Here is a 26,582-nt window from a genome sequence, read left to right as displayed (position 1 = left end):
GGAGCAAAGAATGCTACCCAAAAGCAAAAAATGCTCAAGTGCTAGACCAGCACCTAAAACACTAATATACAAGTTATTGGGAAGAACAAATTAAAAAAAAAAAAAAACACAGCAACAAGCTCGAGGAGAATTATCATGGTAGCAGAGTAGCACACAACAGTGAAACGTTGCAAAACTAAACGCATATTCCCACCAAATGCAGAACCAGCGACAATAAACTAGAGGTAGAAATTGAGAGGCACAAAGCACAGTGTAAATCCAGAAAGGAATGACTCTATGGCCAATGTAACAGAGGGAAGATTGAGACCGGAAGGTACTCTCTATTCCAAATTGTAGAATATGAAAAAATTCAACAAAAATTTGTCCTCAGGTTATCAGAAATCATAAAAGACTTTGCCTCAAAAAGTGATGACAAAAAACTGTCTGACCTTGGGAGAAAAAAGAGAAATGGCAAAGATGGCATTACGCTACATACAATCCGATTAAGAATGGACAATAAAGACAAATGGACACAGGAATATTCTCTTCCATTAATGTCTAACTTGGAAATTCCACCCCATCCAGTCACATTCAAATTTGGTCATGATTCAGGACCTCAAAGCCTAAATATTGCTATGTACTGTACCCAGAGATGAGACCACCAGCCTTAAGAAAGCTCTAATGGATGCACACCCATTTTATGGTTGTTATACATATTCTGGTAGTGCCCAAATCTGATTTAGAAGTTTCCAGACACAGAGAACCATAATCGTGGTGTGAAAGACAGAAACATGGGCCCTGGTTCAGATCCAGTATATCAATAGCTATCTAATATGATATTCTGTCTCTGACAGTGGCCAATGCCAGATGCTTTAGAGAAAGGTGAAAGAAACCCACAGTAAGAAGATATGGGATAATCTGAGCCCATCCTCATAGGTCTCATCCTAATCCTCTAATAGACATGGTCTTCAGACCTAAAGCAAGAGGTTTAATATCCCTTCCAAAGTTTGTCATCATTGTTATAACAACTCTGAATATTCCCTATATCTATCTAGATATCAGATCCATTCATGAATTTTGATAAATTCTTAGCCCCAATTATTTACCATGGCAATGAGTTCCACACTTTAATCCCACATTGGGTGAAAAGTATATCCTATTCTCAGTTTTGAACTTCCCACCTTTTAATTGCACTGAATATCGCTGTGATATTCAAGGCCCTCCTGCTGGAGGCCTCAGGGTTCTGCCACACCCATCCCAGGAAAGGAGCAGTGGAGAGGCGGTTGTGAGGAAGCAACCAGAGGGGCTGCTGGAACGGTCGATCAGGGGCCAGGAGAACCCTATAAAAAGGAGCTGCAGAACAGAGCAGCAGTTAGTTGCAGCCTGGAGCTGGAGAAGAAAGGACTGCAGGCCTGGCTGCCTGGAAGAGCAGGAGGGCCACGGACAGATAAGTCTGCTGGCAGGGACCGGGGGAGTGAGAGGCTCATGCAGGGTGGATTTGATTTAAATCAAATTGATTTAAATCATGAGATTTAAATCACAAGTCAGGAAGACTCAATTTAATCATGGATTTCTACATAAAAGTGCATTCTTGTTGGTTGTTATAACCTTAATACATATTCTTCACAACTCAGAGATAGAGGAGACCCAAACTGGATCTCATCTACGGCCTGCTGCCATTATAGGTTTTCCCTTCTAGTGAGAGAATAGTATGGTAGATCTCAAATCAATGAAGGGTACACACTCAGAAAGACCTCAAGACTTCTGGAATATGCTGCTCAAACAGTTTCACTTTTGTTTCTACTGCCTGTCCCTCCCTCTCACATTTTTCTCCAGACTTCTTCTCCTTGCCCAGATCTATTCTGGCCCAAACAATCTTGTATTCATTGAACTTTTTGAAACGTTGCACTTTTAGAGAGAGGTAAGAGATTGACTCTGTGTACACAAATTTGCAGAGGGACAACAGAGTTTCTTATTTCTCACCTCTATATACTATTTATGTATTTATTTGCTGTTAACAAGCATGTTGTCTCTGGAGACACAAACCCACAGCTTGAGAACAGCAAAACTAAGCATCTCTGATGGTATCTTCTAGATTGAGCACTGAGTCCCATTGGGTAGACAGAAAGATTAACCTAAATAATCTATACAGAAGCCCCTGGAATTCCATAAGATTAGGTCCCTAATCCATGAACTATTGGAACTCATTTACAAAACTTTTCTTAAACATTACATGAATATATTGTCTCATACTATAAAATTAGAATTTATATTCCCTATTCCACGATGAGATATCTTTGAGCTATAATGTAGCTTAATTAAAACTATCTTTAGATGGGTTTTTTCCTCAAAAAGCATTTTATTAAAAAAATCCAATTTAAATAAAAAAATCCGATTTTTTTTTTTTAAATCATTGATTTTTATCCACCCTGGGTTCATGGCTGGCTGCTAGGAAGGAGCCAAGGACAGTCTGCTGGCGTGGAGCATTATGGGAGCTCCTGGCTGTCTGCAGGAACTGAGCCCGGGGAGGACCACAGGAAGATAGCGTTTCCAGGGAGGAAGCCCTGGGAATGCGGCCCCATACCAGGGCTGGACTGGCTTAAAGACCATGGACATACCCAACCAGGATGGCTGACCCAATTACAGTCCCCTTGTTCTTAGGTTTGGGGTGGGAGAGGGAAAAAGAACAGAAAAGCCCAATCTACCTTCTCTATGCTATTCATTATTTATATACTTTTATCAAGTCCCTTCTTATTCATCTCCTTTCTAAAATACACAATCCTGATTTTTTCAAGCTCTTTTCATACAAGAGTTTTTCCATGCCCTTGATCATACTCATAGCTCTTTTCTGAACCCACTCCAGTTCTAAAATATCCTTTCTGAGATCAGACAACCAGTATTGCATGAAATATTCAAGATGGGGCCACATCATTGATTTGTATAATTATTCTCCAATCCATTCCTTATGCATACTAAAATAGCTTGTTAGCTTTATGACTGCAGCTGTCCATTGAGATGTCCATGACAACATCCCAGTATTTACAGCAACACCACATACAAATGATAGCACTTTAGGCTTCAAGTTCAAGGCTTTGGTACTGATCCTCACAACCATCCACAGGAGCTATACAATTTACTTGAGGCAAAATCTACTGACCACTATACTTACCTACATGCCTCCAGCTTCCATCCAGGACACATCACACGATCCATTGTCTACAGCCAAGCCCTAAGATACAACCACATTTGCTCCAATCCCTCAGACAGAGACAAACACCTACAAGATCTCTATCAAGCATTCTTAAAACCACAATACCCACCTGGGAAATGAGGAAACAGATTGACAGAGCAAGACGGGTACCCAGAAGTCACCAACTACAGAACAGGCCCAACAAAGAAAATAACAGAACACCACTGGCCATCACGTACAGCCCCCAGCTAAAACCTCTTCAGCGCATCATCAACGATCTACAACCTATCCTGGAAAACAATTTCCCACTCTCACAGGCCTTGGGAAGCAAGCCAATCCTTGCTAACAGACAGTCCTCCAACCTGAAGCAAATACTCACCAGCAACTACACACCACACAACAGAAACACTAACCCAGGAACCAATCCCTGTAACAAACCTTGTTACCTTTTCTGTCCCCATATCTACTCTAGCGACACCATCACAGGACCCAACCACACCATCAGAGGCTCATTCACCCATACATCTACTAATGTGATATATGCCATCATGAGCCAGCAATGCCCCTCTGCCATGTACATTGGCCAAACCAGACAGTCTCTACGTAAAAGGGTAAATCAACACAAATCAAACATCAGGAATGGTAACATACAAAAGCCAGTAGGAGAATATTTCAATCTCCCTGGACACTCAACAGATTTAAAAATAGCCATTCTTAAACAAAAAAAACTTCAAAAACAGGCTTCAAAGAGAAACTGCAGAGCTACAATTCATTTGCAAACTTAACACCATCAATTTGGGCTTGAATAGGAAGTAGGTGTGGCTGGCTCACTACAAAAGAAATTTTCCCTCTCTTGGTATTGACACCTCCTAATCAATTACTGGAGTGGACCACATCCACCCGGAATCAATTGGCCTTCAACACTGGTTCTCCACTTGTAAGGTAACTCCCGTATCTTCATGTGCCAATATATATTTATGCCTGTATCTGTAATTTTCACTCCACACATTTGAAGAAGTGGGTTTTTTACCCACAAAAGCTTATACCAAAATAAATCTGTTAGTCTTTAAGGTGCCACCGGACTCCTTGTTGTTTTTCCACTAAAACAATGTAACTGATGATCGAAAACATGAAACTAGTAAGGGAGGGAGACAGACTTTTCTCACTATCTGGCCCACAACTATGAACTTCACTCCCACAACACTTTAGAATGATCATGAAACTGCTGGAATGTAGGATACACTCCTCTGACTCTGCTTTTCCACAATAACCACCTATTCAAAGCATTATCTGCATTATAAAGAAAAAAATTCCAACTGTAAATAACAAACATTTGCTTAATTTTTGACTGTGCCCTTTCTTCCTTAGCTTTCCTATGTCACTTGTAATCTTAAAAGAGTAAGCTCCTCTGGGCAGGGACCATTTCACATTATATATTTGGGCAGCGCCTATCACAAAGGGACCACGATCCTGTTCAGGGCCCTCTAAGGGTTGCCAACTTTCTAGTCGCACAAAACCAAAACACCCTAGCCCCGCCCCTTCCCTGAGACTCAGACCCCCCGCTCACTACATTCCCCCTCCCTTAGTGGCTCACTGTCTCCCACCCTCACTCACTTTCACTGGGTGGGGGTAGGAGCGTGGGAGGGTTTTGGGTGCTGGCTCTGGGAATGAGGAGTTTGGAGTGTAGGAGGCGGTCCAGGCTGGGGGGGTGGGGCTGAGGGATGAAGAGTGCGGGAGGGGGCTGCAGGTTGAGGCAGAGGGTTGGGGTGCAGGAAGGTGTACGGGCTCTGGGGTGGGATCAGGAATGAGGGGTTTGGAGTGTAGGAGGGGGTTCCAGGTGGGGGGGGGAGGGTTGTGGTAGGCTTACCTCAGGTTCCCAGTCAGCAGCACAGCAAGGTTAAGGTAGGCTCCCTGCCTGTCCTGGCTGCACGCACCCCAGACGCAACCAGCAGGTCCAGCTCCTAAGCAATGAGGCCAGGAGGCTCCACACTCCGCTCTTGCCCGCAGGCACCGCCCCACCCAGTTCCCATTGGCCGGGAGTATGGAGCCAGTGCTCAGGACAGGGACAGAATGCAGAGCCCCGTGCCCCGCCCGCCTTGGAGCCAGACCTGCTGGCCGTTTCCGGAGCGCAGCGGTGTACCAGCCAGGACAGGTAGGGACTAGCCTGCCTTAGTACCGCAGCACCACCAACCGGACTTTCAATGGCCCACTCAGTAGTGCTGAGCAGAGCCAGCAGGGTCCCTTTTCGACCAGGTGTTCCAGTCAAAAACCGAACACCTGGTCACCCTAGGCCCTCTAGGAGCCACTGTAATACAAACATTCTAAAAACAAAATAAAACAAGAAATTCCTTCCACTTGGGAGATGGACAAAAAAGAATCCCATATGTTTCTTTTTAGAAAAGTACTACATTGTACCATTGTCATAAACATAAAGGGAAGGGTAAACACCTTTAAAATCCCTCCTGGCCAGAGGAAAAATCCTCTTACCTGTAAAGGGTTAAGAAGCTAGGATAACCTCGCTGGCACCTGACCAAAACGACCAATGAGGAGACAAGATACTTCCAAAAGCTGGGGGGAGGGAAAAACAAAGAGTCTGTCTGTGTGATGCTTTTGCCGGGGACGGAATAGGAATGGAGTCTTAGAATTTAGTAAGTAAACTAGCTAGATATGTGTTAGATTATGATTTCTTTAAATGGCTGAGAAATTAAGCTGTGCTGAATAGAATGGATATTCCTGTCTGTGTGTCTTTTTGTAACTTAAGGTTTTGCCTAGAGGGATTCTCTATGGTTTGAATCTAATTACCCTGTAAGGTACTTACCATCTTGACTTTACAGAGGTGATTCTTTTTTTACTTTTTCTTCTATTAAAATCCTTCTTTTCAGAAACTGAATGCTTTTTCATTGTTCTTAAGATCCAAGGGTTTGAGTCTGTGGTCAACTGTGCAAGCGGGGTGCAAGGGTTGGGAGGATTTTGGAGGGAAAGACATTTCCCAACAACGCTTTCCTAATAAATAAACCCAGATATATGTTTGGTGCTGGTAGTGGAAGTCCAAGGGCAAAGGGTAAAATAAATAGTTTGTACCTTGGGGAATTTTTAACCTAAGCTGGTAAAAGTAAGCTTAGGTGGTTTTCATGCAGATCCCCACATCTGTACCCTAGAGTTCAGAGTGGGGAAGGAACCTTGACAACCATAAACTGGAATGGTGGAAAATTATGAGATGACAAATTTTACGATGACTAAGGGTAAAGTGACCAGCTGACTTTCAGCTCAGGCTTACTAGCAGAAGGTAAAAGTTCACATACCTTTTTAAGTGTTGATGTTCTACAGAGATATCCTTAATCCTCTGGTCCAGTGTTCAAATCTTCTGACTGTTCCTTTTTTCCACCTCTCCTCTCTTTTTTTTTTTTAAATGTTCTTTAAATTCCCAAGGAACTCTGTGTAAAAACAGACATTTATTTTTTCATCTATTTTACTGCACTCTTTTAGTCCTTTACAATAATTTAAACTTCAACCAGATCCTTTACATTTTCAGATTGTTTCATGTCTTCAACTGATAAAGGGCTTGGAGGAAACAGAAGGAGCAAAGATTTCTGTAATGACCAGGAGCCATATTCTGCCACCGGTTTCTATACAGAACTCCAAGTGAAGAAAACAGTTTTGCTTTTTTTTTTATATATATATATATATATATCACAGAATGGTTAAAATAGCTAGACTGTCTGAATTTACTGGAAGTAGAGAAGCTTATTTACATTTTTGGGGGGCATTTACCTTCATTAATTTACAATAGAAGTGTGCAAAGAGCAACTCCTTACCCCATCCTCAACAATATACACAGGATGTATATATACACACTTCCGTGCTACTTTGGCTTTACAGTAACTCATACACTGTAACACAAACACTTAAGGCTAAATTTCCTTCTCAAGATTGGAGTTTCCCTCCATAACCTCCTCTCTCCTAATGCCCTCTGCTAAGAGAGAGCATTCCACCTCCTTCATTTCCTGATAAGCCAATTCACCAACATGAATCTCCAGAAATTACCCTGAACAGAATTTTAGCATTCAGCAGAAGAGCCCTGCATTCCTACATAGGGTCTTAGAATTTGCCACTCTACTAAAGACAGACCATTTATTTAGCATACACACACCACAGTAATTGACAAAAAATTATGTATATAGATTTGTATAATTTTGAGTGTGTTTACAAACTGCATGGGACAGACATATTCAAATGGCGTGTGTCAAATATATATTACATACTTTAAGTGTTGCATAATATCACAATTATACCAAAACAAAGATAAATCTTGACTAGGATTTTCAAAGGAGCCTAAGGTTCTTATGCACCCAGCTCCCAAGTCTCCTTGGCAATCCCAGCCTGAGTGCATTTCCCATTGCTAGTTCTAGTTTAGCCATTAATTACCGTCATCCAATATTTGCATTACAGAAGCACCAAAGATCAGGGCCCCACAGTGCTGCTGCCTCATGCTGCTGTACAATGGTATAAAGAGCAGAGCCGCCCCTCCTCTACTCAGTTCCTTCTTACTGGATAGACTCCAATATAGAAGGGAAGGAGGGTCATGGAATGGACATGTGCGTGTAGCACATGTCCATTCCACTGCAGGGGTCTCACAAGCAGTTTGATCGGAGTCTATCTGAATAACGATTGAAGGACTAGATGTCCAAAACTGGCATCATCTCTAGACTGTTGGGAGATGGCATATGTACTGAAGATCAAATTGTGGTTCCACAAATGTCCAGAATAGTCACATGGGCTAGAAAGGCTGTAGAGGCTACCTGCAATCTGATTGACCATGCTAGCATCCTATTCAGTGTAGTTATATTAGGCATGCCATAACACAAATGTATACAGGAGGAAATCCACAATAAGATTCTTTGAAAAGAAACTGGAAAGGCCCTTAATTTTGTCTGCAATTGCTAAGAACAAACTGCAAAGAGGGTCTAAATAGTTTAGTCCTGTCCAAGTAAAATGTTAACACCTTCCTAACATCTAATATATGGAGTCTCTCTTCATCCTTGTGAGCACGAGGCTTAGGGAAGAAAGTCACCGCTCTGGCAGCATAATCCACAACACCTAATGTGGCCTAAAATTAGGTCCTGACCACCACCTTTCCCACAGCCACCACAGTCCGAAACTTGTTTCCCCTCTTCTGGCAACTTGTCCGTGCACTTTAAAACAGGGGTTCTCAAGCTGGGGGTCGCGAGATTATTGCATGGGGGGGTCACGAGCTGTCAGCCTCCACCCCAAACCCCACTTTGCCTCCAGCATTTATAATGCTGTTAAATATATAAAAAGGTGTTTTTAATTTATAAGCGGTGGGTGTTGCACTCAGGGCACATCTACACTGGCAAAGTTACAGCGCAGGCAGTTACAGCGCCACTCAGAGAATGCCGAAGGAAAACCACTGTTGTGTGTTCACACTGACAGCTGCTTGCGCAATAGCATGTTCACAGTTGCAGTGCTATTCGGAACGGTGCACTATGGGTTGCTATCCCACAGAGCACCTTTTTCTCTTCTGCTCCAAAGACTTGTGGGAAGGCGGAAGGCATTGCAAGGCATCCTAGGTCCTGTCCCAATGCCTGTGATGCATTGTTTCGCATCCCAGCAACCCCTGTGCTTCCATCCACATTTGGCACCATCTTTCAACTGTTCGTTTACTACGCGCCCTGCCCTGCCTCTTTCTGGCTGCAGGAATGGATCCCAAGCTGTTGACAAGAATGCTGTTTGCACTGACCAGCGCATCACGAGTGGCAGTGGAGTTATTCCTTAAACAACAAAGGCAAGAGGAGTGCGACACTGATCTCACCACGCGTAGTAGCTACAACAGGAGATTTCTTGTGGCATTCACAGAGGTGCAGGCCACAGTGGAATGCCACTTTTGGGCTTGGGAAACAATCACTGAGTGGTGGGATCACATCATGACGCACGTCTGGAATGACGAGCAGTGGCTGCAGAACTTGCGCATGAGAAAAGCCACATTCATGGGACCATGTGATGAGCTTGCACCAGCCCTGCGGCACAAGGACACAAGAATGAGAGCTGTGAAGAAGCGCTGGAGAAGGGCGTGGCGATTGCACTGTGGAAGCTGGCTACTCCAGACTGCTCCTGATCAGTTGCTAACGAGTTCGGAGTGGGAAAGTCGACCGTTGGAGTCGTGTTGAAGCAAGTGTGCAGGACCATTAATCACATCCTGCTCCGAAACACCATGACTCTGAGCAACATGCATGAGATTGTGGATGACTTTGCACAAATGGGCTTCCCTAATTGCGGAGGGGCGACAAATGGCGCACACATTCCAATTCTGGCACCAGACCACCTAGCCACAGAGTACATTAATTACAAGGAGTATTTCTCAATGGTTCTCCAGGTGCTTGTGGATCACCGTGGGCGTTTCACAGACATTAACACAGGCTGGTCCAGAAAGGTGCATGATGCACGGATCTTTCAGGAACACTCGCCTGTTCAAGAAGCTGCAAGCAGGGACTTTCTTCCCAGACCAGAAGATCACCATGGGGGAAGTCGAAATGCCCACTGTGATCATGGGAGACCCTGCCTACCCCTTAATGCCGTGGCTCATGAAGCCAAACACAGGGCAACTTGACAGCAGCAAGGAGCGGTTCAACAATAGGCTGAGCAAGTGCAGAATGACTGTGGAGTGTGCATTCAGATGTTTAAAAGTCCGCTGGCGATGCCTGTATGGGAAGCTAGACATGGCCGATGACAATATTCCTACGCTTATAGCTGCTGTGTGCTCCATAATATTTGTGAAGGGAAGGGTGAAAGGTTCACTCATGGCTGGACCACAGACGCTCAGCGCCTGGAGGCTGAGTCTGAACAGCCGGAGACCAGGGCTATTAGCGGGGCTCAGCGTGGGGCCATAAGGATCGGGGATGCTTTGAGGCAGCAATTTGAAGCTGAAAGCCACTAATATTTGTTGCTATGCTCAGGATTTCAGTGCTTGTAATGCTAGGAGGTGATTGGTGCACAAGATGTAAGAAGGGGCCTTAACATAGCTGTATGTTTGACCGTGTGCTTGACCATGCATTAGGGCTGCATTAGAGATTCTGTGTGGGTGAGTATCTGAGTGTCTGTTGTGGGGACAGTTTGTCCGTGTGCTTGATTGGTTGTTTGAAAAGTGTGAATTGGGAGTGCTTTGTTACAGGTGAGCCTTGAGTGGCCCTGACTGTTATAGAAAGCCAGTCAGGTGCGAACCAGCTGAGCAGCAAACAACAGAGAGGCTAACAGAGGGAGTTTGCCAGGGATCTCTCTGAGAGCTAAGGGCTGCATTAGGGAGGCTGTGTTGGTGAGTATCTGAGTGTCTGCTGTGGGGACAGATTGACAGTTTCACCATGTGCTTGATTGCTTGTTTGAATACAGTCAAACTGTCAAATATGTGGCTCTGAGAAGAAGGATAAAGGCGTTTGAGGCGCAAGTGGTGTTTTCGTCCATCCTCCCCGTGGAAGGAAAAGGCCTGGGTAGAGACTGTTGAATCGTAGAAGTCAACGAATGGCTATGAAGCTGGTGCTGGAGAGAAGGCTTTGGATTCTTTGACGATGGGATGGTGTTCCAAGAAGGAGGAGTGCTAAGCAGAGACAGGCTCCACCTAACGAAGAGAGGGAAGAGCATCTTCGCAAGCAGGCTGGCTAACCTAGTGAGGAGGCCTTTAAACTAGGTTCACTGGGGGAAGGAGACCAAAGCCCTGACGTAAGTGGGGAAGTGGGATACTGGGAGGAAGCACGAGCAGGAGAACTCGAAAGGGGAGGGCTCCTGCCTCATACTAAGACAGCAGGACAAACAGCAAATTATCTCAAGTGCCTATACACAAATGCAAGAAGCCTGGGAAACAAGCAGGGAGAACTGGAAGTCCTGGCACAGTCAAGGAATTATGATGTGATTGGAATAACAGAGACTTGGCGGGATAACTCACATGACTGGAGTACTGTCATGGATGGATATAAACTGTTCAGGAAGGACAGGCAGGACAGAAAAGGCGGGGGAGTTGCATTGTATGTAAGAGAGCAGTATGACTGCTCAGAGCTCAAGTATGAAACTGCAGAAAAACCTGAGAGTCTCTGGATTAAGTTTAGAAGCGTGAGCAACAAGGGTGATGTCATGGTGGGAGTCTGCTATAGACCACCGGATCAGGGGATGAGGTGGACGAGGCTTTCTTCCGGCAACTCACGGAAGTTACTAGATTGCAGGCTCTGGTTCTTATGGGAGACTTCAATCACCCTGATATCTGCTGGGAGAGCAAAACAGCAGTGCACAGACAATCCAGGAAGTTTTTGGAAAGTGTAGGGGACAATTTCCTGGTGCAAGTGCTGGAGGAACCAACTAGGGGCAGAGCTCTTCTTGACCTGCTGCTCACAAACCGGGAAGAATTAGTAGGGGAAGCAAAAGTAGATGGGAACCTGGGAGGCAGTGACCATGAGATGGTCGAGTTCAGGATCCTGACACAGGGAAGGAAGGAGAGCAGCGGAATACAGACCCTGGACTTCAGAAAAGCAGACTTTGACTCTCTCAGGCAACTGATGGGCAGGATCCCCTGGGAGAATAACATGAGGGGGGAAGGAGTTCAGGAGTGCTGGCTGTATTTTAAAGAATCCTTACTGAAGTTACAGGGACAAACCATCCCGATGTGTAGAAAGAATAGTAAATATGGCAGGCGACCAGCTTGCCTTAACAGTGAAATCCTTGCTGATCTTAAATACAAAAAAGAAGCTTACAAGAAGTGGAAGATTGGACAAATGACCAGGGATGAGTATAAATATATTGCTTGGGCATGCAGGAGTGAAATCAGGAAGGCCAAATCACACCTGGAGTTGCAGCTAGCCAGAGATGTTAAGAGTAACAAGAAGGGTTTCTTCAGGTATGTTAGCAACAAGAAGAAAGTCAAGGAAAATGTGGGCCCCTTACTGAATGAGCGAGGGAACCTAGTGACAGAGGATGTGGAAAAAGCTAATGTACTCAATGCTTTTTTTGCCTCTGTCTTCACGAATAAGGTCAGCTCCCAGACTGCTACACTGGGCAGCACAGCATGGGGAGGAGGTGACTAGTCCTCTGTGAAGAAAGAAGTGGTTCGGGACTAGCTGGACGAGCACAAGTCCATGGGGCCGGATGCGCTGCATCCGAGAGTGCTAAGGGAGTTGGCAGATGTGATTGCAGAGCCATTGGCCATTATTTTTGAAAACTCATGGCGATCGGGGGAGGTTCCAGATGACTGGAAAAAGCTAATGTAGTGCCCATCTTTAAAAAAGGGAAGGAGAAGGATCCTGGGAACTACAGGCCAGTCAGCCTCACCTCAGTCCCTGGAAAAATCATGGAGCAGGTCCTCAAGGAATCAATTCTGAACCACTTAGAGGAGAGGAAAGTGATCAGGAACAGTCAGCATGGATTCACCAAAGGCAACTCATACCTGACTAATCTAATTGCCTTCTATGACGAGATAACTGGCTCTGTGGATGAAGGGAAAGCAGAGGACGTGTTGTTACTTGACTTTAGCAAAGCTTTTGACACGGTCTCCCACAGTATTCTTGCCAGCAAGTTAAAGAAGTATGGGCTGGATGAATGCACTATAAGGTGGACAGAAAGCTGGCTAGATTGTCGGGCTCAACAGGTCGTGATCAATGGCTCCATGTCTAATTGCCAGCCGGTATCAAGTGGAGTGCCCCAAGGGTCGGTCCTCGGGCCGGTTTTGTTCAATATCTTCATTAATGATCTGGAGGATGGCGTGGATTGCACCCTCAGCAAGTTTGCAGATGACACTAAACTGGGAGGAGAGGTAGATAAGCTGGAGGGGAGGGATAGGATACAGAGGGACCTAGACAAATTGGAGGATTGGGCCAAAAGAAATCTGATGAGGTTCAACAAGGACAAGCGCAGAGTCCTGCACTTAGGACGGAAGAATCCAATGCACTGCTACAGACTAGGGACCGAATGGCTCGGCAGCAGTTCTGCAGAAAAGAACTTAGGGTTTACAGTGGAAGAGAAGCTGGATATGAGTCAACAGTGTGCCCTTGTTGCCAAGAAGGCCAATGGCATTTTCGGATGTATAAGTAGGGGCATTGCCAGCAGATCGAGGGACGTGATTGTTCCCCTCTATTCGACATTGGTGAGGCCTCATCTGGAGTACTGTGTCCAGTTTTGGGCCCCACACTACAAGAAGGATGTGGAAAAATTGGAAAGAGTCCAACAGAGGACAACAAAAATGATTAGGGGACTGGAACACATGACTTATGAGGAGAGGTTGAGGGAACTGGGGATGTTTAGTCTACGGAAGAGAAGAATGAGGGGGGATTTGATAGCTGCTTTCAACTACCTGAAAGGGGGTTCCAAAGAGGATGGCTCTAGACTGTTCTCAGTGGTAGATGAAAGAACAAGGAGTAATGGTCTCAAGTTGCAGTGGGGGAGATTTAGGTTGGATATTAGGAAAAACTTTTTCACTAGGAGGGTTGTGAAACACTGGAATGTGTTACCTAGGGAGGCGGTAGAATCTCCTTCCTTAGAAGTTTTTAAGGTCAAGCTTGACAAAGCCCTGGCTGGGATGATTTAATTGGGGATCGGTCCTGCTTTGAGCAGGGGGTTGGACTAGATGACCTCCTGAGGTCCCTTCCAACCCTGATATTCTATGATTCCATAGCCGCTTTAAGTGTTCATCAACTAACGCAAAATTACAGTTTAATACCAGGTAGAAATACCCTGGAGCTACCAGACTGGGCCCTCTCTGACTCCTCACACCCCATCCCTGTGCAGAAGGCAGCAATTTCACAGACATGGACCCTCTCTGACACACCCCATCCCCTGCCTATTTATTCTTCATTATGAAAACAGGCCTACACTATACCATCTAGATGTCATCATAATCAAGTGGCATTTAAAAAATTCCTGGAATTACTTTGATATATGTCTCTTAAATAAAAGGAGATGAAAAAACCTTTGCTCATGAAACCCGAATCATCTTTATTACTAAATAAAATTGGGACATATAGTGAGGAAGGTATATTGGCTTCAAAGTCAGTTGTATTATCTATGCCAGATTAGCAGTTACTAGGTACTAGTGTTCATACATAGACTTCAAAAGAACTGAGAGTATAAATGACAGACCCTTAGACGAGAGGATTAGAATATAGTCTCACTGACAGTTAGAACTTCAGGCAAAGGGACTTTGGGGAAAAGGCAGAGCCCATAATAGAAAGACAGACACAGAATGCTTGAACTATCATCTCCAATTTACTAAGACTAGAACTACAAAGGTTTAACCTACCTACCTTGGGTGTTGCCTACCCTGTACACTAGATATGATATTATTCCATTTGCCTTGGATTTAATTCAATTTACTAATAAAATACAATTTACTAATAAACTTTAAAACTTCGTAATCTGAGTGGCACTGTGATCCTATGTGCCAGGCCACAATACACGAACAGGGAGCCAGGCTCAGCCTCGTGGGACAGAAGCCACTGCTGCAGCGTAAATTCTCTCTCAAGCATCCTCCCCTTCCCACCAGCCTGGGATTATGGTTGCAGTAATGAGGCAAAGGGTGCTGCTGCAAGTGGTTGGTGCCATTGGGCAGTACATGTAGGAATAGGCAGTGGCAGAGTGCACCCACTGAACTGGGAACCTGCATCATCCCCTGATGCTATAAAGTCCCTCTTCAGGGACCTTTCTACTTTCCTGTTCATTAGGACTTCTGAGGAAGAATGCCACTAACAATATCTTTAATCAGTGAACCCATCTTAGCATCACCCTTACAAAAAATTAATGCGGAATCCTTAATCTCCTGAATTTAAATATTAAAGATCAGTTGTTTAATCTTTTGCCCTTGTCTTGGAATCCTTTTCTAGATCAAGTGAAGAACAGAGTAAGAATTCCTGCTTATCTTCAAAGGAGAGGTATCTCCTGGGGTCTTTAAATTTGCATTTGCTTGTACGGGTTACATAGGCTGGACACCAATGATACCTGGTTACTTTCCTTTTCGTGGCTTCACATCCTTCTCGAGGAAAGACCCTTCCCATATGCAATGGTCAGTGTTCCTAATCAGACTTTAATATTTCACCCTCCACAAGACGCAGGACAAGGGAGACTTTATGTAGAGGTTGCTCTAATGGAAACATTTTTATTCAATCTTAAAATACTGCCAGTGTCTCATTAATGAAAAAATTACTTAAACAAGTTTAGCATTATTAAATCCAATTTACTTTTTATTTATATTTGCTTTCATTGTCAAAGTTGAGAGAATTTTTTTTAAAAATAACTGTCCTTTTAATTTGACTAGTCATTTCTGACTCTGTATATGGGCCCTACTAAATTCATGGTCCATTTTGGTCAATTTCACGGTCACAGAATTTTTAAAATTGTAAATTTCATGATTTCAGCTATTTAAATCTGAAATTTCACAGTGTTGTAATTGTAAGGGTCCTGACCCAGAAAGGAGTTGGGGGGATGGGGGAGGTAGGTCACAAATTGTAGGGGGTGTTGCAGTACTACTACCCTTACTTCTGCGCTGCTGATGGTAGCAGCGCTGCCTCCAGAGCTGGGCAGCTGGAGAGCAGTGGCTGCTGGCCAGGAGCCCAGTTCTGAAGGCAGAGCCACCATCAGCAGCAGTGCAGGAGTAAGGGTGGCATGGTATGGTATCGTCACCATTACTTCTGCACTGCTGCTGGTGGGGCACTGCCTTCAGAGCTGGCCACCCGGCCAACAGCCACCGCTCTCCAGCCGCTCAGCCAGAGAGAAAGAGTGGCAATACCGCAACCCCCCTAAAATAACCCACAACTCCCTGCAACTCCTGTCTGGGTCAGGACCCCCAATTTGAGAAATGTTGGTCATCTTGGTGAAATCTGTATAGTATAGGGTAAAAACACACAAAAGACCAAATTTCACAGTCCGTGATGTGTTTTTCGTGGCTATGAATTTGGTAGGGCCCTGCTCATTTGTTTCAGAAGTTACAGGGTGTGTAGTGAATGAGACAGTTGAATGTTACCCTGGAGAAGTTGATTCTACGCCTCTGCAATAGAATTCCTATATGATGTTGGGTAAGTCATTTACACCGAACTTTTCACAGGTGGTCACTAGTTGTGTGTTCCCTCTGGCGTCTGATTTGCAAATGAGCTGAACACTCACATATGAAGTGCTATATAATGCTAAGTATTCTGAGAATTCTAGTCTTGGGCATCTCAAAATGGAAATCCAAAAATGGTGCATATTTTTATCTTAATGTATCCTTGCCTCAGTTCCCCATCAGTAAAATGTGGATACTACCCTCTCTTCACTGGTGTGTTGTTAAAATAAATGTTTTTAAGCAATCAGATAGTATAGCAATGAAAATCATGGAAAAGCCCATAAGAAAATTAACTGTTCTGTATCCAGACAAGGGTTTGAACAGTTTGTAGGAAAAAAGGCATATACCACTTTTTAATAATGAGAACAAAATATTGAATTTCTACTCACTAAGCAAGCACCGTCCATCCTATGTATAGACTGAAGCAGAGGCCCTAAGCAAAAAATAGTATTTAATTACAGGATCACATACTATCATTATGCATAAGCACATGGAGCCAAATTAAGGCCAACCTTTATGTTCTTTTTACATAGCTTTTTGGTATATTAAATAATGCAAGGTAGAATCCCTCTGCTATACATCATGATATATTCTCCTCCCCCTCCTGCCCCTCCACAAAGAAAATAACCACAAAATTTGGCACTAGCATTTCTTTTCACCCCAGAAAGGATTAGCAAAGATGGTACATGAAGAAACTGAGGTACAATTCTATACGGATCAAGCCAGTACAGTAGTCCCCCAGTTTTGTGAACACAAAAATTACCCCACAAAAAATTAAGTTTTTCGTGATTAGATTAAAAATTTCAAGGCCAGAAAGGAATATTATGGCCATCTATGATGACCTCCTGTGTAATGTAAAGCTGATCACCATAACCCTAAGACATTCCCATGGCAACTATGAAGAATTTCCTGGCATACAGTGAAAAATAGGTCTGATGCACCTTTATTTGCATAAGCTGGTTAGTGACAGGTTCAACTATTAGAAAGCAGTTAGAAATTAGAATGGTTGGATTCTGCCTTCAGTGTGACAAAGGAGTCCTGGAAAAGGAAGTGGAGACCTGCATAGCATACAGCAAATACAAAATGTAAGTGAGGTAAGAAGCATCCTGCAGAATACTTAGTTTGAATAACTGTTTGAATGTCCAGGTTAGCAACGGTACAAGCCTAGACACGTATGCTGAAGCATAGAAAAATGTCATTTTTATCATTAGTTTTAAGTTAAAAACATAAGAATGGCCATATTGGGTCAGACTATCTCACCCAGTATCCTGTCTTCCAATAGCGGCTGATCCCTTGGTTCTTGTGTTATGTGAAGGGGTAAACAACACTTCCTTATTCACTTTCTCCACACCATTCAAGATTTTATACACCTCTATCATATCTGCCAGAATTGCCTCTGCAGCCTTTTTAAAAAGTCAGCATTACATTAGCTATCCTCCAGTCATCTGGTACAGAGGCTGATGAAAGTGATGGATTACATACCAGTTAGTAGTTCTGCAACTTCATATATGAATTCCTTCAAAATTCTTGGGTGAATATCATTTGGTCCTAGTAACTTATTACTGCTTGATTTAACTATTTGTTTTTTATCTTTCAGATGAAATATATATAGTAGGTTCATTCTCAGGAGTGAGTTACAACCTCACTAATTACACTTTTACTGGATCATATATAGCTTTCTCCCACTGTCGAGCAACTATAATTGAACATGGTGGAAATTCTATGTTTCACCATTTTTCCATTTTAAAAATATAGAAAATTACAAAACATTTTAAAAGTTGAGATTTTACAGCAAGCCATTCAAATGTCATGATGTTAGAAACTTAAGGTTGACAGTGCAACCTTACATATATCTCCTTATGTACAATCAAGATATATGGTATGATAACTTAAGACTTTTTTCTATAGGACCCCTGCCTCATCAGTACAGAAGTTTAATAATGCGCAGTGAACAAGACTGCTGTTCAGTATTTTTCTCCATGCTCTGTGAACCGCCATATACATCATTTACCATTCCAACACTGGATCAAATAGAGTTTGGGGGGGTTGCTTGTTTTAACTCTTTCATTAGAGATTTCTGTAATTGTAACCTCACCTGAATTTTTCTGATATCCTGCTGAGAGTGGGAATTTGCATTATCCCCATTTCACTTATATAAAGCTAAGGCACAGAGAAACTAAGTCTGCAGATTAGGCAAAAACAGAACACTGAGCTTCTTTGGGGTGATCCATAACACCATTCATCCTATTCCAAGAGACCTATTACATTCATTATATACACCATATGGTTTTTACAATGATTGAAGAGAGGCTGTTACAGCTACCAGCTTCACTGAGCATACAACTGCATTAAGTGAGGCCACAGATCAATTCACTATGCAGGCTTGCCTCATTCCCTGTCAAACAATCTGACTGAAACAGATTGTCCTATGGTTATAAAACAAAGTATGTGGATATAAAGTAAAACACATAATACTCAAGAAAAAGGGGGCAGAGTCAAAGCTACAGACAGCTTTCATTTTCTGAAGAGTGCTTCACAGTGAAACCTTACCATTCTTTTAATGTAGGTTTATCTTGTATGAAACTGCATATACATGCTTTGCTTCTTTGTCATGGTCTGTAAATAAATCACACTTGTTCTGGATTATCCAATGAAGTATTGTTTATAAATCAAGATGATAAACAGCCTAAACCAGCTTGCCCTCACAATACATTCAAGCCAGAAAGGCACAGGAGAGAATATAATCTGAATTTCACTCTATCCTGAAAAGTAATTGTGACATCAGGAAAAGGAAATCCTACCACCTAGGCTTGAGAAAGTCTACTTGCCCAAGACAAACAGGAAAAGTTAACTTGCACAAAGCAAGCAGGAATTTGGAGTAGGTGAAGAGAGTGCAGGGAAGGGAGAGCCAGCGAACAGAGGGGGCATATGATTTTAAGAGTGTAGGTAAGCAATTTAGATATTAAAATAATGCTGAACATTAAGTGGTTTGATATATACTGAACAACATTCATATATGACAGTGAGATTAGACCAGTAATACTTAAGACTGAGGCTCAAGAGCCGCAAGCAGCTCTTTAATGCATCTCCCGCAGTTCTTTGCAGCACATAATAGTCAAACATTGTGCGATTTAATTAACCAATCTAAAATATTAACTAATCAGGATGCTTTTCCTATGTTATCAGCCAATTGTAGAATACTTGGTCAGTCATTTTGCTGTGAGAATAACTATATATAAAGAAAAAGAGTAAATGAAACAATGAATTCACACTACTATGACTCCTTTAGGTAATGCTGATTGCTAATCTGGCTCCTGAAGCACTGAGGTCTTGAGTATCACTAGATTAGACCAACATGCAAAATACTCATTACTGCAAGGACCATATAGGAAAATATTTTTAGAATTAGTTTTTTATGCCATGTAAGAATTATTATCCCGCACCATAGAAATATCCTATTTTCATACCTTTAAAAGAAAACTTCCAAAGACAAGAAAGAAAGGGTGCAATAATTTAAATGAGCACTCTGCACTGGCCTAACTCGGCTTCCATTAGCCAGTGAAGTCAATGGTAAAACTTCCAAATATGGGAAGATTTTCAAAATGCAATTCACTTCTGAAAAGTGCTTCAGTAGAAATGGCAGTGGGATTCCAGATCTAGTCTCTAACTTCAAGATTCACTAATTCATCAAGAGCTTTTTTTAAAAACTTTTTTTCTCATAACTGTCAGTTCCACAAATAGTCAGCTATAAACTGGGATCTTTCTAGATCAGGCATCATAGAAATAAAGATTACAGAGCCCAATATCTCTATAAACATCCAAGAACAGAATTTGGTCCTGCAATGACAAAATAATTAATAATTCCAACGATGTGCAATCCAGAAAAATCCAACTGAATTAAAATGTATTAAATATGACAGCACATAGGAGTATCAGATCTGTTGATTAACAAATACCATATTCAATTCCATTTCTAATCATAATCAAATTAAGCAGGGGGAGGCGAATGTTTATCTCTGAAAATATTTCTACTTTCACTCCTCTATGTCAGGTTTCAGAGTAACAGCCGTGTTAGTCTGTATTCGCAAAAAGAAAAGGAGTACTTGTGGCACCTTAGAGACTAACCAATTTATTTGAGCATAAGCTTTCGTGAGCTACAGCTCACTTCATCGGATGCATCCGATGAAGTGAGCTGTAGCTCACGAAAGCTTATGCTCAAATAAATTGGTTAGTCTCTAAGGTGCCACAAGTACTCCTTTTCTTCCTCTATGTCAGACTTTAAGCAACTTTTTAAATGTTTTTCTTGAATATATATTGAAAAATCACATAGTTATGCATCTTGCTTGTATGAAGTCTCCCTTAGAATTAATCAGAGGCAGGACAGTTGTAAAAAACCAATGTTTTATATAATATTTTTGGACTTCAAGATATAGATACATTTCTAACTGCTTATAGATTATTAAAATTATTTACTCAGCAGTAGAATTGTCAAAGGAAAATTTATTACACTATGTAACAAACTGAAGACCTAAGTATAAGAAAAATCTTTTAGTTTGTAATCAGTACTCCAGTAACTGGAGCTGATTTCACATTGCATTAGGGGAGCATCGCGAGCACGAAGCAGCAATGAAGCCACTGCAAGTGACCACAGGTGGCTCATCCCAGGGACAGGAAATCCACTCATAGCATAGTAGGTCCTACTACCACAACCATCCCTAGAGCTTGCCTAAGGGGCATGGCCAGGATTTTCTTGTGCCCTGGTGTTCAAAATCGACTATAACCGCTCTTTGGCTATTGGCAAATGGTGCAATCTAGAGCAAGCGTTCTCAAACTGAGGGTCGGGACCTCTCAGGGGGTTGCAAGGTTATTACACGGGGGGGTCACAAGCTGTCAGCCTCCACCCCAAACCCCATTTTGCCTCCAGCATTTATAATGGTGTTAAAGTGTTTTTAATTTATAAGGGGGTCGCACTCAGAGGCTTGCTATGTGAAAGGGGTCAGGAGTACAAGTTTGAGAACCACTGATCTAGAGCAATCCTTAGGAACTAATTTAGAAATGGAGACAGAACAAGCAGCAAAACAGCACACACAGAGAATGAGAAAAACACAAAGGGGTTGAAAGCTCCCTCTTGCCTCCAAGTCGAGTGGTTGACTACAGGCAGGCAGCCCATCTGAATGAGAGTTTCTAAACTGGCACAAAACTCTTAAACCAAACCAGCTGCTCTGCCTTCTTATATTTGGTCTGATAGAAAGGAAATGCCCTGCAGGAGAGGACAACACAAGATATCAAAGAGCCTAGTTTTTCCACTTCATTCTTTTAAGCTTAAGTGTTATGCTGACAGCAAATTAGAATAGTGATGATGGTCCTAAAAGCTCTCTTGTTCAAAATCCTTTCTATAAATTGTGTGCTGTAGCTCCAGTATGGAAATATGTTTAAAAAAGGAATTTATCTTGAGCCAAAATAAAGTGTTATAGTTAATTTTTGTAAGCCTTTACTAACAAGTTTATACTTTGAGGCTAATGTTGCATGGATATTAATATTCACCTCAAAGAAATCTCCGAACCAAATTTAAAAACAAAATTTTTTAATTTTCATGAATATTTAGTCTTTAAAAACAAAATCATTTGCAAGAGCAACTGTAATAATAAAAATCTAGTATAAAAACTATACTATGTTAATTTAAATATAAATTATTTTAAGTCCTCTCGCTGTTTAAAAATGTATTCCATATGCACATTTTTGTAGAACAGAGAGCTTTCTATTGTGATTTGAGACGGTGAACACTTTGTTTTATGTGTCTTAATTCTCTCCTCCATTTTTAAGAAAACTGTGAGTACAATGTAGTTTGTATACAACTCCTAAATAAGTACATCAGAACAGTTTATAATTAAGTTAGTGTTTAGTGTTCAGTAATAAAAACAGAGGCTTTAAAGTAAAATTTAATATTTAGTAGGAAGAACAACAAATATTTTCTCCAGAGGGAAGTACATTACATAAACTCTCTCCTTCTCCCACCTACCTGTCAATAAAAGGAACCCCTTTCCCTTCTCTAAGCCCACTTCCCACACGCTAACAGACTCCTCCCTGTAAACAGATGACCTCATGCAACTAGGCTACCTCCCTGCATGAAGTAGCTCTGTCTGGGCTTTACGCCAGTTTTTCCGTGCCCCCAGCATGACTGGGAAACATACCTTACTTCACCCTGTTGGTTCCCAGTTCAAACACGAGGTGAGCGACTGACAGCAAGAGGAAACGGCAATGTGGAGAGTAACATGAGATTCAGCACAGGGGGAAAACAGGATCAATCTATACTTGCCCAAGGCAAGAATCCTGTGTCAACCTACCTCCCACTAGCAAGACACCGTTCCTCCTCATGCTACAAAATAATATGCTAAATTAAAGAAGTCCGTGAAAAGTACAGGCATACATTTCAAAGTTTGTATGAATTCAGTGGGCGCTATATTATCCACTTCTGGTCCAGTTTAGTAAGTTAGCTCTCTCTTTCCTTTTGCATAAAGTCTGAGCTTCTAAAAATTCCACCCTTACCTACACTGTACTTTCTACATCTCTCACAGAATGCTCACTTTTTTATCACTTTTCTTCTTTCTAATCTCTCATTAAAATTAATTTATTCTATGACATTAACATTAAGTCAGCAGTATAGAGTAAAAGATCACACCACTTTAAGCTTGGACCTTGCCGTATATATCACCATAAATAGATGAGAAACAAAACGATCAGAGTCGAGGCTTGAGGGAAAGAGTTGTACACTCACAGCACTGAACCAATGTCCAATATTCAAATTAACATGTGATACTCCAGCAGGAGAAGCTATATATAAGCAAATCAAGGACAGAATTTGCATTGGAACAAGTAAATCATAGCATTCCTCAACACAGGGGCTGTCATTGCCTTCCACCTACATTTCCTTCCTTCCCCGTCCTTGTTTTAGGGAGTTACAACTACCTCCCTTTTCTAAATGGGATCATGGGTCCTGAAATTTGTGGGAAAGAGAATTTCTTATTCTAACATAGGGTCTTCATATGGGAGAGCTTGAGAACCACGGACCTAAATCCTCCTTCCCGTATTTAACGCACATCCTGCCTCCCCCTTCTCTTCAACTAATTGTTACACCCACTTTTTACTTCCTGTTTTATTAGGCTGTAAATTCTTCATGACAGGAACCTTGAGTACCCAAACTTGTCCAGCATCTTTTCATAATAGGATCCTCAATCCTGACTGCAATCTCCAGGCACTATCATAATACAAATAAAAGAGACGTAGGATTGAATCTATGAGATCAGAGTTTTTGAAACAGTGACTTCTAATACAAGAAACAGAAAATAATTTTGTACATAAATTACCTAAAATCTTGTAATCTAATAATCCTTAATTTGCTATTTTGTATATACTATATACATATTTAATTTAGATCAAGCAAAGGTATTGGGGGTTTTTTTAAATTAATCTAATGTTTAAGAGATGACCTCTGAAAGTACTGTTGCTGACCCTATACAACCACACAAACTTGCTCTTCTAGTCCAAAGATCTCCTCAAAGGTCACTTCTTTCATGTTAGCCTTCCAGCAATAACCTCCACCCATAAATTCATTGTAGACAATATATTCAAGTTGATTACACAGAGAACAAAAAGGAGGAATTTACCAGATGCATGTGTTACTATATGTTTACTCCGTGATCATTCACTATTGCAACTCAGCCTCCCCATACCTCTCTCCTTGTTTATCACATGCTTTAATTCTAAACTGCTCAAGGCAGGGACCTTTCACTTATTATTTAAAAGCACCATGTACCTTGACTGTGCTATGCCAATAATAAATCTAATCTTCTGGAGAACACATCTTTGTTTCTTAATAAGGTTCCACGAATATTCTGTTTGAAAATATTCACTGTTTTTTAGTTTGAAACAAATTTCATTCTAATCTAAACAAAATGCATCTGCCCAACTTTGTCAGTAGCTATTGTTTGAATCTATTTTACATGGACATAATTTCTCTGCCTTTGCTTTCACTACAGTGCCATTTATTTTATTTTAACATAACCTCAGACTGACAACATCTAAAACACTTCATGCAGGTTTGTGATGAAAATTTGGGTTTGAAGACAATTATCAAGAGTAAGCTGCACGTGGGTTTTTGCAGTGTTCATCCACAGGAATTCATCAAGGTCCAGAATTTTTAGTGTTAGGAGCAGCTAGATTTGTTCTCTATTTTGATTGTAACAGTTAGGAGCCTGGGGTCAAAAATCAGCAGGCTTCAACTTTTCCCTTTTCCTTTGCAAAGAACTTTCTCAGGCTCATCCCCGCACCCTATCCCCGTCCCCACTCAGAACCCTAGGCCTATTACTACTGTTTATTAAAATAGTGCCCAAGATCCAATCTAGAATGGAGTCCCATTGTGCTGGGCACTGCACAAGCAGCAGTACCCAGTCCCTGCTCCCAAGAGCCTACAGTCTGAACAACTAGGGTTGTAGCACACCAGCAGCGCGAACAAAGCAAGGGTACAATTAATGGCACATGAGCTCCACAACTGGGGGGGCGCGTTTCGCTAAGCAGAAAGGGGAGGGGAAGGGGGCCGTGCACTAAAGGGGGCGAAGGAGCAGCTGTGGAGTGAAGCACCTTGGCAGAGGAGGAAGGCTGAAACAAATACACAAGCACCCCCCACGGGCTGACACCCAGCAACGCCTCACCCTCGTGCGCAGACCCCCGGCCAGCGCGCAGCGACGCCCGCACCCCGCGTTCTCCCGCCGCCGCTCAGGCCAGGAGTGGGGGCGACACTGACGAGGCTGGAAAGGGCGGGGCACACACCGACCCTCGCTTCGGGAGAAGCCGGGTCGGGCGTCGCTCGCTGGACACGGGCTGACAAGCGGCACCGGGTGCTCGCAGGCGCCCCACGGGCCAGGGGACCCGGCTGCCGCCGCCCCTGCCCGGCTGCAGGTAACTCAGCGAGCTGGGCCTAGCCGCCCCCCATCCTGTCCCGCAACAGCCCCGCAGACGAGGCCCAGGCGGGAACAGAGGCCACCCCTCCGGTCCCCTTCCCACCTCGCTGTCCCACCCAAGCCCCGCTGCCGGGATTCGGGGCCGCCGAACCGCGCCGCGCGCGGCACCTTCCTACCTGACAAGCCGAGCCCCTCTACCACAGCGCGACGTCACAGCCCCGCCAGCGTCCCGTGAGCGCCGCCAACGAATCAGCGCGGACCTCTCGCCACTCGACAGCCAATCCACATGAACCCCGCCCCCTTGTGACACTCTTGGTCCAGCAACCAATTCCGTAGAAAGGAATGACCTGCCGTTCCCGCCCCTGCTCCACAGGAAGCAAGGCGATTGGCAGAGGAGTCTAGTGGGCGGAACACTGGAAGACGTGAGGAGGGCGTGGCCTCTGTCTGCGCCGGCCGTTGTATGCGGTGCGTTCTGAAGGTTGGCGACGGCGTTGGTCTAGGGGTTGGTGGGGGACAGTCATCCGGGTTCTAATCCCGCAGAGGTGGGGGTCCTCCTCCTCCTGCTTCTGCTGGGTGGCCTGAAACTAGGACTCACCTGCCTAGTTCCCCAGCAGGAGCTAGGTAATGCAGTCAGTAGCTGCCCGAGGTAGGGTGACCAGATACCAAGTGTGAAAACTGGAGAGGGGGTGGAGAGTAATAAGTGCCCATATAAAGCAAAGCCCCAGATATCAGGACTGTTCCCAAAAAATCAGGATATCTGGTCACCCTAGCTCCAGGCCTTTCAAGATGTGACTCAGGCCTGCCCAAAAATCAATATTTTGGAGGTAACTGAATGGGGAGTTCGGTTTATTTGCCTTGTCAGGGTTGTTCCTTTCCTGTGCATTCAGGAATAATGTAAAGCGTTAAAAACTTTCACTGCCACTCAGGTGAACTGGGATGTGAATCCTTTACCTCAGGGAGCCTGCATTTAAAGAAAAACACCCAACAGCTTGGGACAAAGAGAAATAGACTGGAGATAGAGTTGTGAGAGTAAGCCACAGAACAAAGCATGCTGCGCAAGGAATGCCAGGATATCTCATGCACAGAAGATAGTCTCCACTGCATACTGTAACCAAAAGTAAGGGTAGGTCTACACTTAAAATGTTGCACTGGAGCAGCTGCACCACTGCCACTTAAGTGAAGATGCTCCTATGCTGACAGAAGAGTTTCTGCCATTGGTGGTTAGTCCACTGCCTCAAGAGGCGGTAACGATGTCAAAGGGAGAAGCTCTCTCACCAACATAGCACTGGCTACACTGGGGGTTAGGCTGGTATAACTATGTGACTCAGCCCTGGTCTACACCGGGGGGAGGGGGCTCGATCTAAGTTATGCGACT

At 43.2% G+C, this 26,582-nt stretch overlaps 1 protein-coding gene across 3 annotated transcripts in view; it reads right to left on the bottom strand.

Moving 5' to 3' along the window:
* FER (FER tyrosine kinase) overlaps window positions 1-25,479 on the bottom strand; it is a 412,213-nt gene extending 386,734 nt beyond the window's left edge. For 2 of the 3 annotated variants that reach the window (XM_074952925.1, XM_074952929.1), the window contains exons 1-2: window positions 25,384-25,479; window positions 6,472-6,603 (exon numbers count right to left, since the gene is read on the bottom strand). The gene's annotated coding sequence lies outside the window, so the exon portion shown is untranslated. Of the gene's footprint in view, window positions 1-5,656; window positions 5,738-6,471; window positions 6,604-25,383 lie in introns of all 3 variants that reach the window. The other variant, XM_074952926.1, reaches the window with a different exon arrangement.
* Between the last annotated feature and the right edge of the window lie 1,103 nt (window positions 25,480-26,582).

The sequence above is a fragment of the Natator depressus genome, chromosome 5, assembly GCF_965152275.1.
Source record: "Natator depressus isolate rNatDep1 chromosome 5, rNatDep2.hap1, whole genome shotgun sequence".
NCBI classification, from domain to species: domain Eukaryota; kingdom Metazoa; phylum Chordata; order Testudines; family Cheloniidae; genus Natator; species Natator depressus.
The sequence above is the reverse complement of the archived record's forward strand: the minus strand, read 5'-3'. Positions and strand labels throughout refer to the sequence as shown.